Genomic DNA, 14,344 nt, shown 5'->3' with positions numbered 1-14,344 from the left:
AAAATCCGACCGCACGATTTCTAATCCGAGTTCATATACTTGTCCCTCTTGTTACAAGCTACAAAGGATGTAAGTATTATTGTCTTTTCAGCAGGTTTTCAGGTTGAAATGTTGGAGAAATCAGATTTTGATTACTATTATGTGTTCTTATGATTATTAGGAACTCATATTCGCAACCGGATCGAAGAACGGATATGATATGCGAGTTTATTCATTTTCCAGCATGTCTTGAGTTGGGAATATGCAGATTTCAGCATTAGTGGACTAGGATGATATAGAGTTGCAATATTATCATGTGTTTATGATAAGGATTATGAGTTATTGTATTGATTACTTATGTTTGAAATGACCGGTATTGCGAGATTACGTCGTTATGCCGTTGAAATGTACTGAGATTGAATATTGTTCCGTATGTGTATTGATTGAATTAGATATTGATAGAATGCATCTTGAATATGTCATTTCAGATTTGTCTTGAGAAGCTTCGACATCGAGACCTCGACATCGACAAAACTGAACAACGAAAGTTATAATTCAATGTTGATTCGGGAAGATTAACTCGAATCAGATTCGATTTGAGTTTCCCAAAACCACATACTTGTTATGTTTGTACTCTTTATTGATTTATATACTTGTACTGAGATAGGAGAGTCATTGGCAGATATGCCAAGTTTCTATACGTTCGGTGGTATCGAGGCATAGGAGAAGACCGACTCTGATTGTAGATATTCGATACAAACAGGGCCGAAGTCTAGGAATAAGACGTACCGCCACCCCGATTGGGAGAGTAGGTGGGAGACTTGTTACGTCTTATTCACACCGGGATCCCTAGACTTAGATATAAGTCGAGTCAAAGAATAAGAGTCGAAGAGTTTTATCTGTCTTCACTAATGTGTTATGATTACTGATTCATGTATTTTGATTTTGTATCTGATTTCATGATATGCATGTATAAATGTTTTATACTGGGATTTGTTCTCACCGGAGTATCCGGCTGTTGTTGTGTCTGTATGTGTGCATGACAACAGGTGGGACAGGATCAGGGTCGAGACAAAGATGTTAGATCGAGATAGCGTGGATATTACGGGCTGAGGAGAAGAACTAGTGGTTTATTACTAGACATGTACTGAAATCTAAACACTAGTAGAATACTTGTAATCGAACAAGTGAATGATATTTTAAATTAAATAATATGACATCATTTTGTATGGTGTATTGTGTATGATTTATATACAATTGTTTTTTATATTAAAAGCAAAATTTTGACCCACAATTTCAGCAAAGAATCCAATTAATCCCAAATACAATTGAGTTAGAGCCCGGGTCCCCACAGGGGCTTGGTTTTAGCACTAGCTGACAAGATTCGTTGCAATTGTGAGAATGATCGTACAACAACTGTTATTAAAAGAATACTGAAATAACATCGTTTAAGTATTATACGACAAGAAGTGCAGATTCCTTTTCTTTATTAGAATATATCTCTGAGGCACCAGAGATTGGACTGATATTAATTAGAGATATGATTGAAAGAAGTGAAGTGTATCAGAGAAGAAATGAAGACAGCTTCAGAATAGACAGATTAAATATGTCAACATCAAACGATGACCGTTGATATTTGAGGCATAAGAATGAATATTGAATCGATTTAGCTTAAACAGATTTGATAACAGCTATTGATGTTGATTTATTATGAGCTGTTGATTGGTATATACGGATGTTGTATAGCCAGTATTTTGAGATCGATTCTATCAGACTTACTCCGAGGGGTACTATGATATTATACTGCTTGAATGATTATTCTATATTGGAATCAGAATCAGTAAAAGAAAACTAATTCAGAATGAAGACTATTCTGCTGTTGAAAGTTCAATGGAATTGTTAGAATATCGAAGAAGCTACTTGAAAGACAGAATCCGAAATGAGACAGCGATTCCAGAATTGTTTTATTGAGGTGAGTTTTCTTTTAGCTTTTGTATATATATCCTTCTTGTATCTGATTTGGTATCTGATATGATTACCTGGGATATACGAGTTGATTGCCTATGATTTCGGGGACGAAATAGTATCTTAGGGGGGGGAGAAATGTAAGGTCCGAGAATTTGATTACCGTAATCTGAAATGATTTGTGGATAATTGATATGATTATAGACAGGACGGATCAGACCGGGAAAGCGGAAAGAAGTTGGAAATATGTGCGAGGAAAAGACCTCGCGCATATGCGTGACCCCGCCGAGGCGCATATGCGCGAGACGTGTAGTAAAGAACAAGCGCATATGCGCGAGACGTGTAGTGCAAAGAACAAGCCACATTTTGTGAAACATGCAGGATATATATACATATAAGCACCTCAATTCTTCAGAATTCAGTAGAGAAAGAAACGAGAAAAATCGAGGGAAGCTTAAGTTCTGAATTTAGATTTTAAGTTGTGAACGATTCGTCCATTAGATTTTGAATTCGAGTACAACACCGAGTTCCTAGCGACGACAGCTATAACAGGACGTAAGTTTTATTGAATTCTGATATCGTTTGAAATTATGATACTGGGAGAATTATGATTTGACTGATATTATGTCTTCTACCTTTCCGACCGCGGGTGCGGTCACCCTACTGTCCAAATACCAGGGGGGCGGTAGCTTCTCTGGCGCGGGTGCACTATCACCTGAAGCCAACAATAAACTTTACAACTAAAATCGAATCGCAATGTCGCTTCTCCTCATAATCTGGCAACACTCCAACAAGAAAGTTGCACCTCTGTATCTTATCTAACCACCCCAATTGGCCTCATACCAATTGGCTCAACATACAAATTACTATGAATTAAATCGCAACGACGCTACAATAAAACCACATAACAAGTATAACCAGCAATACTATAAACCATAATCACAACTCTTAACATCAAAACTACACTTAAATTAACCAAATAGTCCATAAACACAAGAAATCTTAAACCGTACCGTTCATCAGCTTGGGTATTACATAAACATTGAAGAAAATTTGCTAAATTCTCTACTTTGCTACGTTTTGCACCTCACGTGGCTGAAATGATGAAGTTGTAACTGACCAGTTTATTAATGGACTGAATCCTGGAATATGTGCATTGATAAATGTGGAGTGACCCTATACTTTTGTAGACGTCTTAAATAAAGCAAAGAGAGCCGAAGCAAGTTTGATTCGACAACAAGAAAGGCTGTATGTGATCCAATCTAAAAAACAACAACAATCTCCAGACCAATTCCTGCAATCCCTTTGAAATTGGAGATTGGTAGTAGTAGTATTGGGAAGAAAGAACAGTTGAAAGCCTCGAAAGAAGCAGTTCAAGAAGTTAGGGAGCGGTTAATCTAGCTCCAGTAGTTCTAGCCCGAGTTATACCGGGGTCTATTGTAGAACCTGTGGAGGAAGACATCTCATAGAGCAATGCCAAGGAATGTATGGTAGTTGCAACTTTTGCAAACAACAAGGACACTTTGCTAGGGTTTGTCCACAGAGAGGTTTCCGAAGATTCCAGGGAGCAGAGTCATCTGGATCAGTGACTCAGATCGATAGATCATCTTCTGTTGTTCGCTCTTTCCAACCACCCTCTACTCAGTCCCAACCAGGGTCCGCAGGAAGCCAGATTTGTGGTAGTAACTGAGGAATGGATCCAGGATGCACTTGAGGATATAGTGGCAGGTAATTGATCTTTTATGATTATTTTGCGTATATATATATTAGTACATCATGTATATGATTTCTGAATAAATTGCATTGATATATTCTTTATCTGTTAAGTCGTAATTACCTGCACTAGTTATCTCCTTACTTGTTGGGAAAGAGGTTTGATAATAGTGAATTCTGTGAGACATCGGGTACTGCAGTAGGATAAGAATGAGATTGAGTTAGCTTATGTTTTACCTGATGTTATCTGATTCTTACCGCATTATTAATATTGATGGGTTTGCCAAGTACAGAGCTATCACAGACTATTTCCAGGAAATGGTAAGATTCGGACCTGAAATGGCCGAAGAATGAACATGGTACGGTAAGGATTCTAGATTTAGAATACCTTTGATATATGTGATGTTCATGACTCCATGATTGTCGAAAGGAACAGAGTGATTCGTTATGTATTCAGTTGATTTACCTGCGATGGAACGTATCATTGACTGGTTTGCCAGTGACAGAAGCGTTGCTATGTCGTCCCACATGAGCTTCCGGGTTTGCCTTTAATCAGGAAGATTGATTTCAGCCTTGATTGAATATCAGGTACTGTTATGATTTCTAGAACTTTGTGCCGAATAATACTGATTGAATTGAAAGAATTGAAATATTAGTTAAAGAATTTACGGTCTCAGAGTTACATCGAAGTGAATGTTTCTCTTTGGGATGCCTCAGTTATGTTTATGATTTGATAAACTCTGTGTCAGAATATTTTGATTGATTCTCTGATTTGTTGATTTATGATATTCTGGGATATTCGAAGAATATGACTGATTTTGCTAAATATCTAAGCATTGTATTGAATATTCTAAGCACTGGAAAGTATTACACAGAAACCGTTGAATTGTGAATCTTGACTGAGACAGATTGTATTCAGGGTAGTTGATATTCAAGATCGTATACTGATTTATTCTAACACAGTTGAAGTCGTGATTAGTTGGCTGAGATCGATATCAGTGTCACAAAATTATAGTTGGATGAATTTAGCAGACTATTATATCTGACTGCTGTTTTAAACCTGATCAAGAATTGTTATCTTCTGGAAGCAGCAATTGATACAGTTCGTGTACAGTTGAGATTCGATATCTTCCAGGCCGAACCAGAACTGATTTCGAGAATTAAAGCAGTCCAGAAAATTGATCAGAATGTTCAGAACTTGATTTCGATGGTTAGAGCAGAGTATCGATCAGAATATCAGGTATGTGATATTGTATTGCATATGAATAACAGAATTGTTGTGACAAATTTTTTGAATGTAAAACGACAAGTATTATCAGAAATGCACAATTTTTTATTTAACATTTATCCTGATGATAGAAAAATGTATGATAATTTGAAAAGACAGTTTTGATAAAAACAGACGAGATTAGATATGGTAGAGCTTATACTGAAATGTCTGAATTGCCGAACGATGAAGACAGAAAGAATGAAACCAGGAGATTGGTTATATAGCTTATCGATTCCTGAATGGAAATGGGATTACCTTTCCAGGGATATCGTGATGAAGCTACCGCATTCCTCTCGGAATTAAGCATTGATTGAGTTAGGAATGACAGTCTGATCCAGTCTGTGAGTGCTAGCTCGTACATGAAGACGTACAGATATGATTATAGTACTGAGACTTCTGTCAAAAAAGTGATTAGATTACACAGAGTGCCAAGAGTTGATTATATCAGACCATGATTTTGGGTTGATTTTACACGTTTGGTAGGGTGTATAGCAAGAGTTGGGTACGCAGTTATATCTAAGTACTGCATATCATTCACCAACTGATGGACAGTCAGAGTGGATTATCCAGATATTGGGAGATATGATTAGAGCTGTGGGGCTGTAATGCCAAGATTTTAGTTTGATACTTTTGAGTTATTCTGTATTATGAATAAGGGAATGGAAGAACAGACATGGAGAAGCGACGTTGCAATTCGAGTTTTGGTGGAAAAGAGACTCCGCACCCGCGCCATAAAAGTGACCGCACCTGCGGTGTTGAGACAGTGAGGGCAGTGCACCCGCGGTCCAAGAGCCAGCGCACCCGCGGTCGTGTCTTCTAAATTGTTGGATGTGATACAGTACTCTCAGCGCACCCGCGGTCTAAAGGTTAGCGCACCCGCGGTAGGGTAAGTGCGAGAAGTCCAGCATGCATATTAACTTGACACATGGCTTGTTTGACATTTAACATGCATTTTCATCAATACTTCAGCAGAGAAACCACCGAGAACTCCATGAAAGAGTGTCCTTAAGTTTCATGTCATTATAGAAAAGTGATTGTGCAAAATCCGACCGCACGATTTCTAATCCGAGTTCTTATACTTGTCCCTCTTGTTACAAGCTACAAAAGGATGTAAGTATTATTGTCTTTCAGTAGGTTTTGATGTTGAAATGTTGGAGAAATCAGATTTTGATTACTATTATGGGTTCTTTTGAATATTATGAACTCATATTTGCAACCGGATCGAAGAACGGATATGATATGCGAGTTTATTCATTTTCCAGCATGTCTTGAGTTGGGAAAATGAAGATTTAAGCATTAGTGGACTAGGATGATATAGAGTTGCAATATTATCATGTGTTTATGATAAGGATTATGAGTTATTGTATTGATTACTGATGTTTGAAATGACCGGTATTGCGAGATTACGTCGTTATGCCGTTGAAATGTACCGAGATTGAATATTGATCCGTATGTGTACTGATTTGAATTAGAGATTGATAGAATGCATCTTGAATATGTCATTTCAGATTTGTCTTGATAAGCTTTGACATCGAGACCTCGACATCGACAAAAACTGAACAACGAAAGTTATAATTCAATGTTGATTCGGGAAGAATAACTCGAATCAGATTCGATTTGAGTTTCCCAAAACCACATACTTGTTATGTTTGTACTCTTTATTGATTTATATACTTGTACTGAGATAGGAGAGTCATTGGCAGATATGCCAAGTTTCTAGACGTTCGGTGGTATCGAGGCATAGGAGAAGACCGACTACGATTGTAGATATTCGATACAGACAAGGCCGAAGTCTAGGAATAAGATGTACCGCCACCCCGATTGGGAGAGTAGGTGGGAGACTTGTTGCGTCTTATTCACACCGGGATCCCTAGACTTAGATATAAGTCGAGTCAAAGAATAAGAGTCGAAGAGTTTTATCTGTCTTCACTAATGTGTTATGAATACTGATTCATGTATTATGATTTTGTATTTTATTTCATGATATGCATGTATATATGTTTTATACTGGGATTTGTTCTCACCGGAGTATCCGACTGTTGTTGTGTCTGTATGTGTACATGACAACAGGTGGGACAAGATCAGGGTCGAGACAAAGATGAGAGATCGAGATAGCGTGGAGATTACGGGCTGAGGAGAAGAACTAGTAGTTTATTACTAGATATGTACTAAAATTCTAAACACTAGTAGAATACTTGTAATCGAACAAGTGAATGATATTTTAAATTAAATAATATGACAGCATTTTGTATGGTGTATTGTGTATGATTTATATACAATTTTTTTGATATTAAAAGCAAAATTTTGACCCACATTTTCTAGCAAAGATCCAATTAATCCCAAATACAATTGAGTTAGAGCTTGGGTCCCCACAAAAGGTGGTATCAGAGCGATAGATCCTTTAGACTGAGATAGAATAGAATGAATGGGGGTAGATTGAATTCTCTTCCTTGCTTTTATTGTGCTAGCGTGATTTATTGCTTTCACTATTACATGTTGTCTTGTTATCTGAGTTGATTACATCATGTATTTGCAAAGACTGAATCAGAACCGATTCTGGATCAGAGGTATATGATCAGAGGAGGACTGAGATATATTGCATAGATTGTGTACTAATCCGTTTGATAATCAGATATGCCACCTCGACGAGTACCACAACCAGTAGCAGGTCGGGCACCAGAACATGGCAGTACTTCCAATGATCCGATGGAGGTGACCGCTACACCGATGGAGACTTTGCTGAAAAGGTTTCAGTCGTTTCGACCATCGACACTGAAGGGCACAAAAAATTCAATGGAGTGTGAAAGTTGGCTCGATGACATCGAGATGTTATTTGAATCTCTTGATTATACCAACGAGCGACTAGTTAAACTTATTGGGCATCATCTGCAAGAAGTTGCAAAGAACTGGTGGCTTACTACAAATAGAGCATTGGAGCATCGTGGCATAGAGATCACTTGGAAAGTCTTTAAAGCAGAGTTCTATCAGTGATTCTTTCCCGTGTCCTACCGAAAAGACAAAGGTGCTGAATTCGTCAATTTGTGACAGGGACAGCTGAACATCGAGGAATATGTGGCAAAGTTTTCAACATTGCTCAGATTTGCTCTCATGTCGCAGAGAATAACGAGGCCGTTGCGGATCAGTTTAACAATGGCCTGAATCTGGAAATGTTTAACTTGGTGAATACCGGTAGACCGAACAACTTTTCAGATGCCTTGAACCGTGCCAAAGGGGCAGAAGCTGGATTGCTTAGGCAACGAGGCACTTCCTATGTCGCTCCGACTCCGAGACTGCCACAACCCTCAATTCAACCACCTCCCAGATTCGAGAGTGGTGGTAGTAGCAGTGGCAAGAAAGATCAACTGAAAGTGAAAGGCAAACAGTTCAAGAGATCAGAGAGCAGTTCGTCGAGCTCCAGCGGATCACAACAGAGAGGTCCGGGTTAGAGTACAGAGTATACAGGTGTGTATTGCAGTTCTTGTGGAGGCAGACATGCCACCGAGCAGTGTCAGGGTGTGATGGGTCGCTGCAACATCTGCAGACAGCAGGGACATTTCGCCAGAGTATGTCCACAGAATGGGGTACAACAAGCTCAAAGTGTAGGAGCATATGGTATAGTAACTCAGCCTGAGAGGCAAGCTTCATCTGTTCATTCCTTTCACCAAACCCCTACACAGACCCAGCCCCGAGCCAGAGGTAGCCAGACAGTGAGCCAACCTCCCAGACAGCAGGCCCGAGTATTTGCACTGACAGAAGAACAGGCACAAGATGCGCCAGATGATGTGATAGCAGGTAACTGTTTTCTTTGCGGTTATCCTGCTTATATATTGATAGATACGGGTGCATCTCATGCTTTTATATCTGAGCGATTTGCATTGATACATGCATTACCCGTGGAGTCATTATCTGCTGTAGTGTCTATTTCTTCACCGTTGGGAAGTGGTCTTATATCCGTGACTTCGGTTAGACATTGTATATTACAGTTTGAGGGTCATGAGATTGACTTAGATTGCATTGTACTTGGATTGGCTGATTTTGACTGTATTGTTGGGATCGATATGTTAACCAAGTACCGAGCCACTGTAGATTGTTTCCAGAAGATTGTCAGGTTCATACCAGAGATGGCTGACGAGTGGAAATTCTACGGTAAGGTTTACAGATCTCGGATTCCCTTAGTATATGTTTTGATGAAGACACAATTGCTACACAAAGGAGCAGAGGGGTTCTTTGTGTATTCAGTAGATCTACTGAAATCGAGCCCAGCATTGGCAGATCTGCCAGTGGTATGCGAATTTGCTGATGTATTCCCAGATGAGATTCCAGGATTACCTCCAGCCCGAGAGCTAGATTTCAGTATTGATCTCCTACCAGGTACTGTTCCTATATCGCGAAGAATGACACCTATTGAATTGAAAGAATTGAAAGAACAGCTCGAATATTTATTGGCCAAAGGTTACATCAGACCGAGTGTGTCTCCTTGGGGTGCTCCGGTACTGTTTGTCCGGAAGAAAGACGGTTCGATGAGATTGTGTATTGATTACCGGCAACGGTAAAGAACAAATATCCCTTGCCTCGTATTGACGATTTATTTGATCAGTTGCAGGGATCCTATGTCTATTCCAAGATTGATCTAAGATCTAGATATCATCAGCTGAGAGTCCGAGATGTGGATATACTGAAGACAGCGTTTCGAACCAGGTATGGACATTATGAATTTATTGTCATGCTTTTCGGTTTAACGAATGCTCCAGCGGTGTTTATGGGACTGATGAACCATGTCTTTGAGAAATATCTAGATGAGTTTTTTATTGTTTTATTGATGATATTTTGGTATATTCCAAGAGTATGATCGAGCATGCCAAACATTTAATGTGGTGACCCGGGCTCTAACTCAATTCTTTTTTGGATTAATTGGATATTTGCTAGAAAATGTGGTTCATAAAAAAAAATTCTTTTTATAACATAAGCAAATGTATATAAATCATACACAATGATATCCTTATTTTATTTTCAACCAAAAGTGAATACATGTCTTATTCCATTTCATTTATACAAACTATAGTTTATAACACACTACATGTCAAATGTAAAAACTACTAGTCCATCTTCTACGCCCGTGATCACCACGCTATATCGATCTCTCATCTTCGTCAAGTTCTTCTGGACCCTGATCCTGTCCCCCCTGTTGTTATGCACACATACAGACACAACAACAGCCGGAAACTCCATTGAAAACAAATCCCAGTATAAGACATGTATACATGCATATCATGCAATTTCATACAAAATCATAACACATAATTCAGTAATTATGACACATTAGAGAATACAGATAAAACAATTCGACTCTTACTCTTTAACTCGACTCGTATCTAAATCTAGGGATTTTGTGTGAATAAGACGTAACAAGGCTCCCACCTACTCTCCCAATCGTGGTGGCGGTACGTCTTATTCCTAGACTTCGGCCCTGTCTGTATCGAATGTCTACAATCGGAGTCGATCTTCTCCTATGCCTCGATACCACCGAACGTCTAGAACTTTGCGAATCTTCCAATGACTCTCCTATCTCAATGCTTGTATATAAATCAATATAAAGCACAAACATAGCAAAGTATAGAAATCTAGTATGTGATTTTGGGAAAACTCGAATCAAATCTAATTCGAGTTGTATCTTCCCAAATCAACATGAATGATACCTTCTTGTCGTATAGTCTTGGTCTTAGTCGAAGTCTCAATGTCGAATATGTCAATATCAAATCTGAAATAACAATGTTGAGATGCATTCTATCAATATTCAACTCAATTCAATACACATGTGGACTAATATTCAATCTCGGTGTATGTCGACAGCATAACTGCGTAATTTCTCGATATCGATCAACTCAACAACAATACTCAAGTTTCAATAACTCATAATCTTCATTAACATAATCCACAATACTGAATTCTATATATTTCAACTCAAGACTTGCTAGAAATCTATAACCATCACATACGATATCATTTCTTCGATCCGGTTTCGTATATAATGTCCCAATAATCATAAAAACACATAATAGTAATCAAAGCTGATTTCTCAAATCATCTTAACTTCAAAACATGCTGAAACTTAACAAACTTAGCTTTCTTTGAAGCTTGTAACAAGTGGAGCACAAATATGGACTCGGATTCAAATTTGGTTAGCCGGATCTTGTACAAGCTACATTCTAAGCTAGAAAAACTTAGAGGAAATTTTCAGAGTTTCTCTCGGTTCTTGTTGCTAGGAATGATGCAGAATGAAGGAGGAGATTACACATATAGCATGGTAAACACATGGCTCATTCTTCAACCTGCACGTCACACCGTGGGTGCGCTAGCTCCTCAACCGCGGGTGCGCTGGGCATACTGGTGCGCATCCAAAATTTCCAGAAGAACGACCGCGGGTGCGCTACATTTTTTACCGCGGGTGCGTTGCCCTCTCTGTCCCAACACCACAGGTGAGGTCACTTTTAGGGCGCGGGTGAAGTGAGCGTACTGTATTTCTTCCAAAATTTCAGAGTAGCCACCGCGGGTGCGCTTATTCCTTTTCCGCGGGTGCGGTCTTGCTACTGTAATTCTTCAACACTTCATAAGAAACGATCGAGGGTGCAGTAGAAGCTAGGGTGCGGGTGCGGTCCCCCTTCCATGCAACACTTCATAATTTCATTTAACCAACCTACAATCTCGGGCATTACATTTCTCTCCCTCTTAGATATGAGTTCATCCTCGAACTCGAAAGCAATTAATCGAAGCATGTAAAAAAGTAATATAATCAAAACTGAATAAATACTCACACCATGAAATTAACTCTGGATATCTCTGTCTCATTTCTGATTCTGTTTCCCAAGTCGCTTCTTCAATGCCATGACGATTCCACTGGACTTTCACTAGTGGAATAATCTTCGTTCTGAGTTGTTTAACTTTCCAATCAAGAATCTGAATTGGATGTTCAATATATCTCAAAGTGTCGTCAAGCTCGGCTTCATCAGGCTGAATGACATGAGAAACATCAGGCATATATCTACGCAGCATCGATACATGAAAGACATCATGTATCACAGATAGAGAAGGAGGAAGCGCAAGTCGATATGCACGATCACCAATCTTCTCAAGAATCTCGTACGGACCGATGTATCTAGGAGACAACTTCCCACGTTTGCCAAATCTGACAACGCCTCTGAAAGGAGAAATCTTCAAAAATACTTTGTCTCCCTGTTCAAATACTAACGGTCTACGTCTGATGTTTGCATACTTGGCTTGTCTATCTTGCGCCATCTTCATTCTTTTCTGAATGATCTTTACTTTTTATGTCATCTCACGAATCATATCAGGCCCCAATTCCAGTACTTCAGAGATGTCATCCCAATACAGCGGAGATCTGCGCTTCTTGCCATATAAAGCTTCAAAAGGTGCCATCTCGATGCTCGTTTGATAGCTTTGTTGTACGAGAATTCACAAAGTGGTAGTGAATCTTGCCAACTAGTGCCAAAATCTAGCACTACAGCTCTCAACATATTCTCTAATGTTTGGATAGTCCGCTCTGACTGTCCATCTGTCTGGCGATGGTAAGCAGTACTCAGATGCATTGTCGTACCTAGAGCCTACTGCAAGCTGTGCCAAAAGTGTGAAGTGAATCGTGGATCACGGTCTGATACGATCGACTTCGGCACACCATGCAATCGGACTACCTCTCTGATATATATCTCTGCCATCTGATCATGTCGGTACGTCATTCTGTACGGAATAAAACATGCAGATTTGGTCAATCTGTCAATAACAACCCAAATCGCATCACAACCCCGGGATGATCGTGGTAACTTCGTAACAAAATTCATGGAAATGTGATCCCATTTCCATTCAGGAATAAATAAACTCTAAAGTAAACCTCTGGGTTTCTTTCTCTCGACCTTCACCTTTTGGCAATTCAAGCACTTAGACACAAATTCTGCAATATCTGACATCATCTGTTTCCACCAGAATTGTGTCTTCAGATCGTTGTACATCTTCCTGCCACCAGGATGAATACTGAACCGACTACAGTGCACTTCTAACAATATCTGTTGTTTCAAATCTGAAACATCTGGCACGTTTCAAATCTGAAACATCTGACACTACAAGACGGTTATTCACATACAAAACATAACTATGCACCTGATACTCTGAATTGTGCCCTGATCTGACCATCTCAACTGACTTCTGATTATTCTGATCAGTACTTTGTGCTTCTTTAATTCTAAAAATCAAATCTGGCTCAATTTGAATCGTAGCAAGGCGTAGTGGTCTACTATCTGTATCAAATGCTAATCCAGACAAACAACAATCTTCAATCATATTCGAAACACCTATCGTCGATAAGGATAAAGAACGTACCTTTCGACTTAAGGCATCCGCTGCTACATTTGACTTTCCTGGATAATACTTGATCTCACAATCGAAATCCTTCAATAAATCGAGCCATCTACAATGTCTCATGTTCAACTCTGACTGAGAAAACAGATATTTCAGGCTTTTGTGATCATAGTAGATATCAAACTTCTCGCCATAGAGATAGTGTCGCCAAATCTTTAGTGCAAATACGATAGCCGCCAATTCAAGATCATGAATTGGGTAACGAATCTCATGTGGCTTCAACTGTTTCGAGGAATATGCGATCACATGTCCCCGATGCATAAGAACACATCCTAACCCTCTGTGAGATGCATCATAATATATAACGAAATCACCAGTACCTGAAGGTATTGTCAACACTGGAGCACTGGTCAGTCGTTTCTTTAACTCCAAGAAGCTAGACTCACAGGCTTCAGACCATACAAACGGCACATTCTTCTATGTCAACTGGGTAATCGTCTTCGCAATACTGGAGAAATCTTTAATAAATCGACGGTAGTACCCTGTTAAACCCATGAAACTGCGTATCTCTGGAACTGATGTCGGTCTAGGGCAACTGATCACAGCTTCAAATTTACTTGGATCAACAGAAATACCGTGTCCAGATATGATATGCCCCAAAAAGACAATCTGTCTCAGCCAAAACTAACACTTTGACAGTTTAGCATATAATTTCTCATTCCTCAGTGTCTGCAACAGAATTCTTAAATGTTCTGCATGCTCAATCATACTCTTGGAATATACCAGAATGTCATCAATAAAAACAATAACAAACTCATCTAAATACTTCTGAAAAACACGATTCATAAGTCCCATAAACACCGCTGGAGCATTCGTTAAACCAAAAGGCATGACAATAAATTCGTAATGTCCATACCTGGTTCGGAATGCTGTCTTCGGTATATCAACATCTCGAACTCTCAGCAGGTGATATCCGGATCTCAAGTAAATCTTGGAATAGACAGGCGATCCCTGCAACTGATCAAATAAATCGTCGATACGAGGCAATGG

The sequence above is a fragment of the Primulina eburnea genome, chromosome 13 (genome assembly GCF_022965805.1).
Source record: "Primulina eburnea isolate SZY01 chromosome 13, ASM2296580v1, whole genome shotgun sequence".
NCBI classification, from domain to species: domain Eukaryota; kingdom Viridiplantae; phylum Streptophyta; class Magnoliopsida; order Lamiales; family Gesneriaceae; genus Primulina; species Primulina eburnea.
This window is presented reverse-complemented; position numbering follows the sequence as displayed.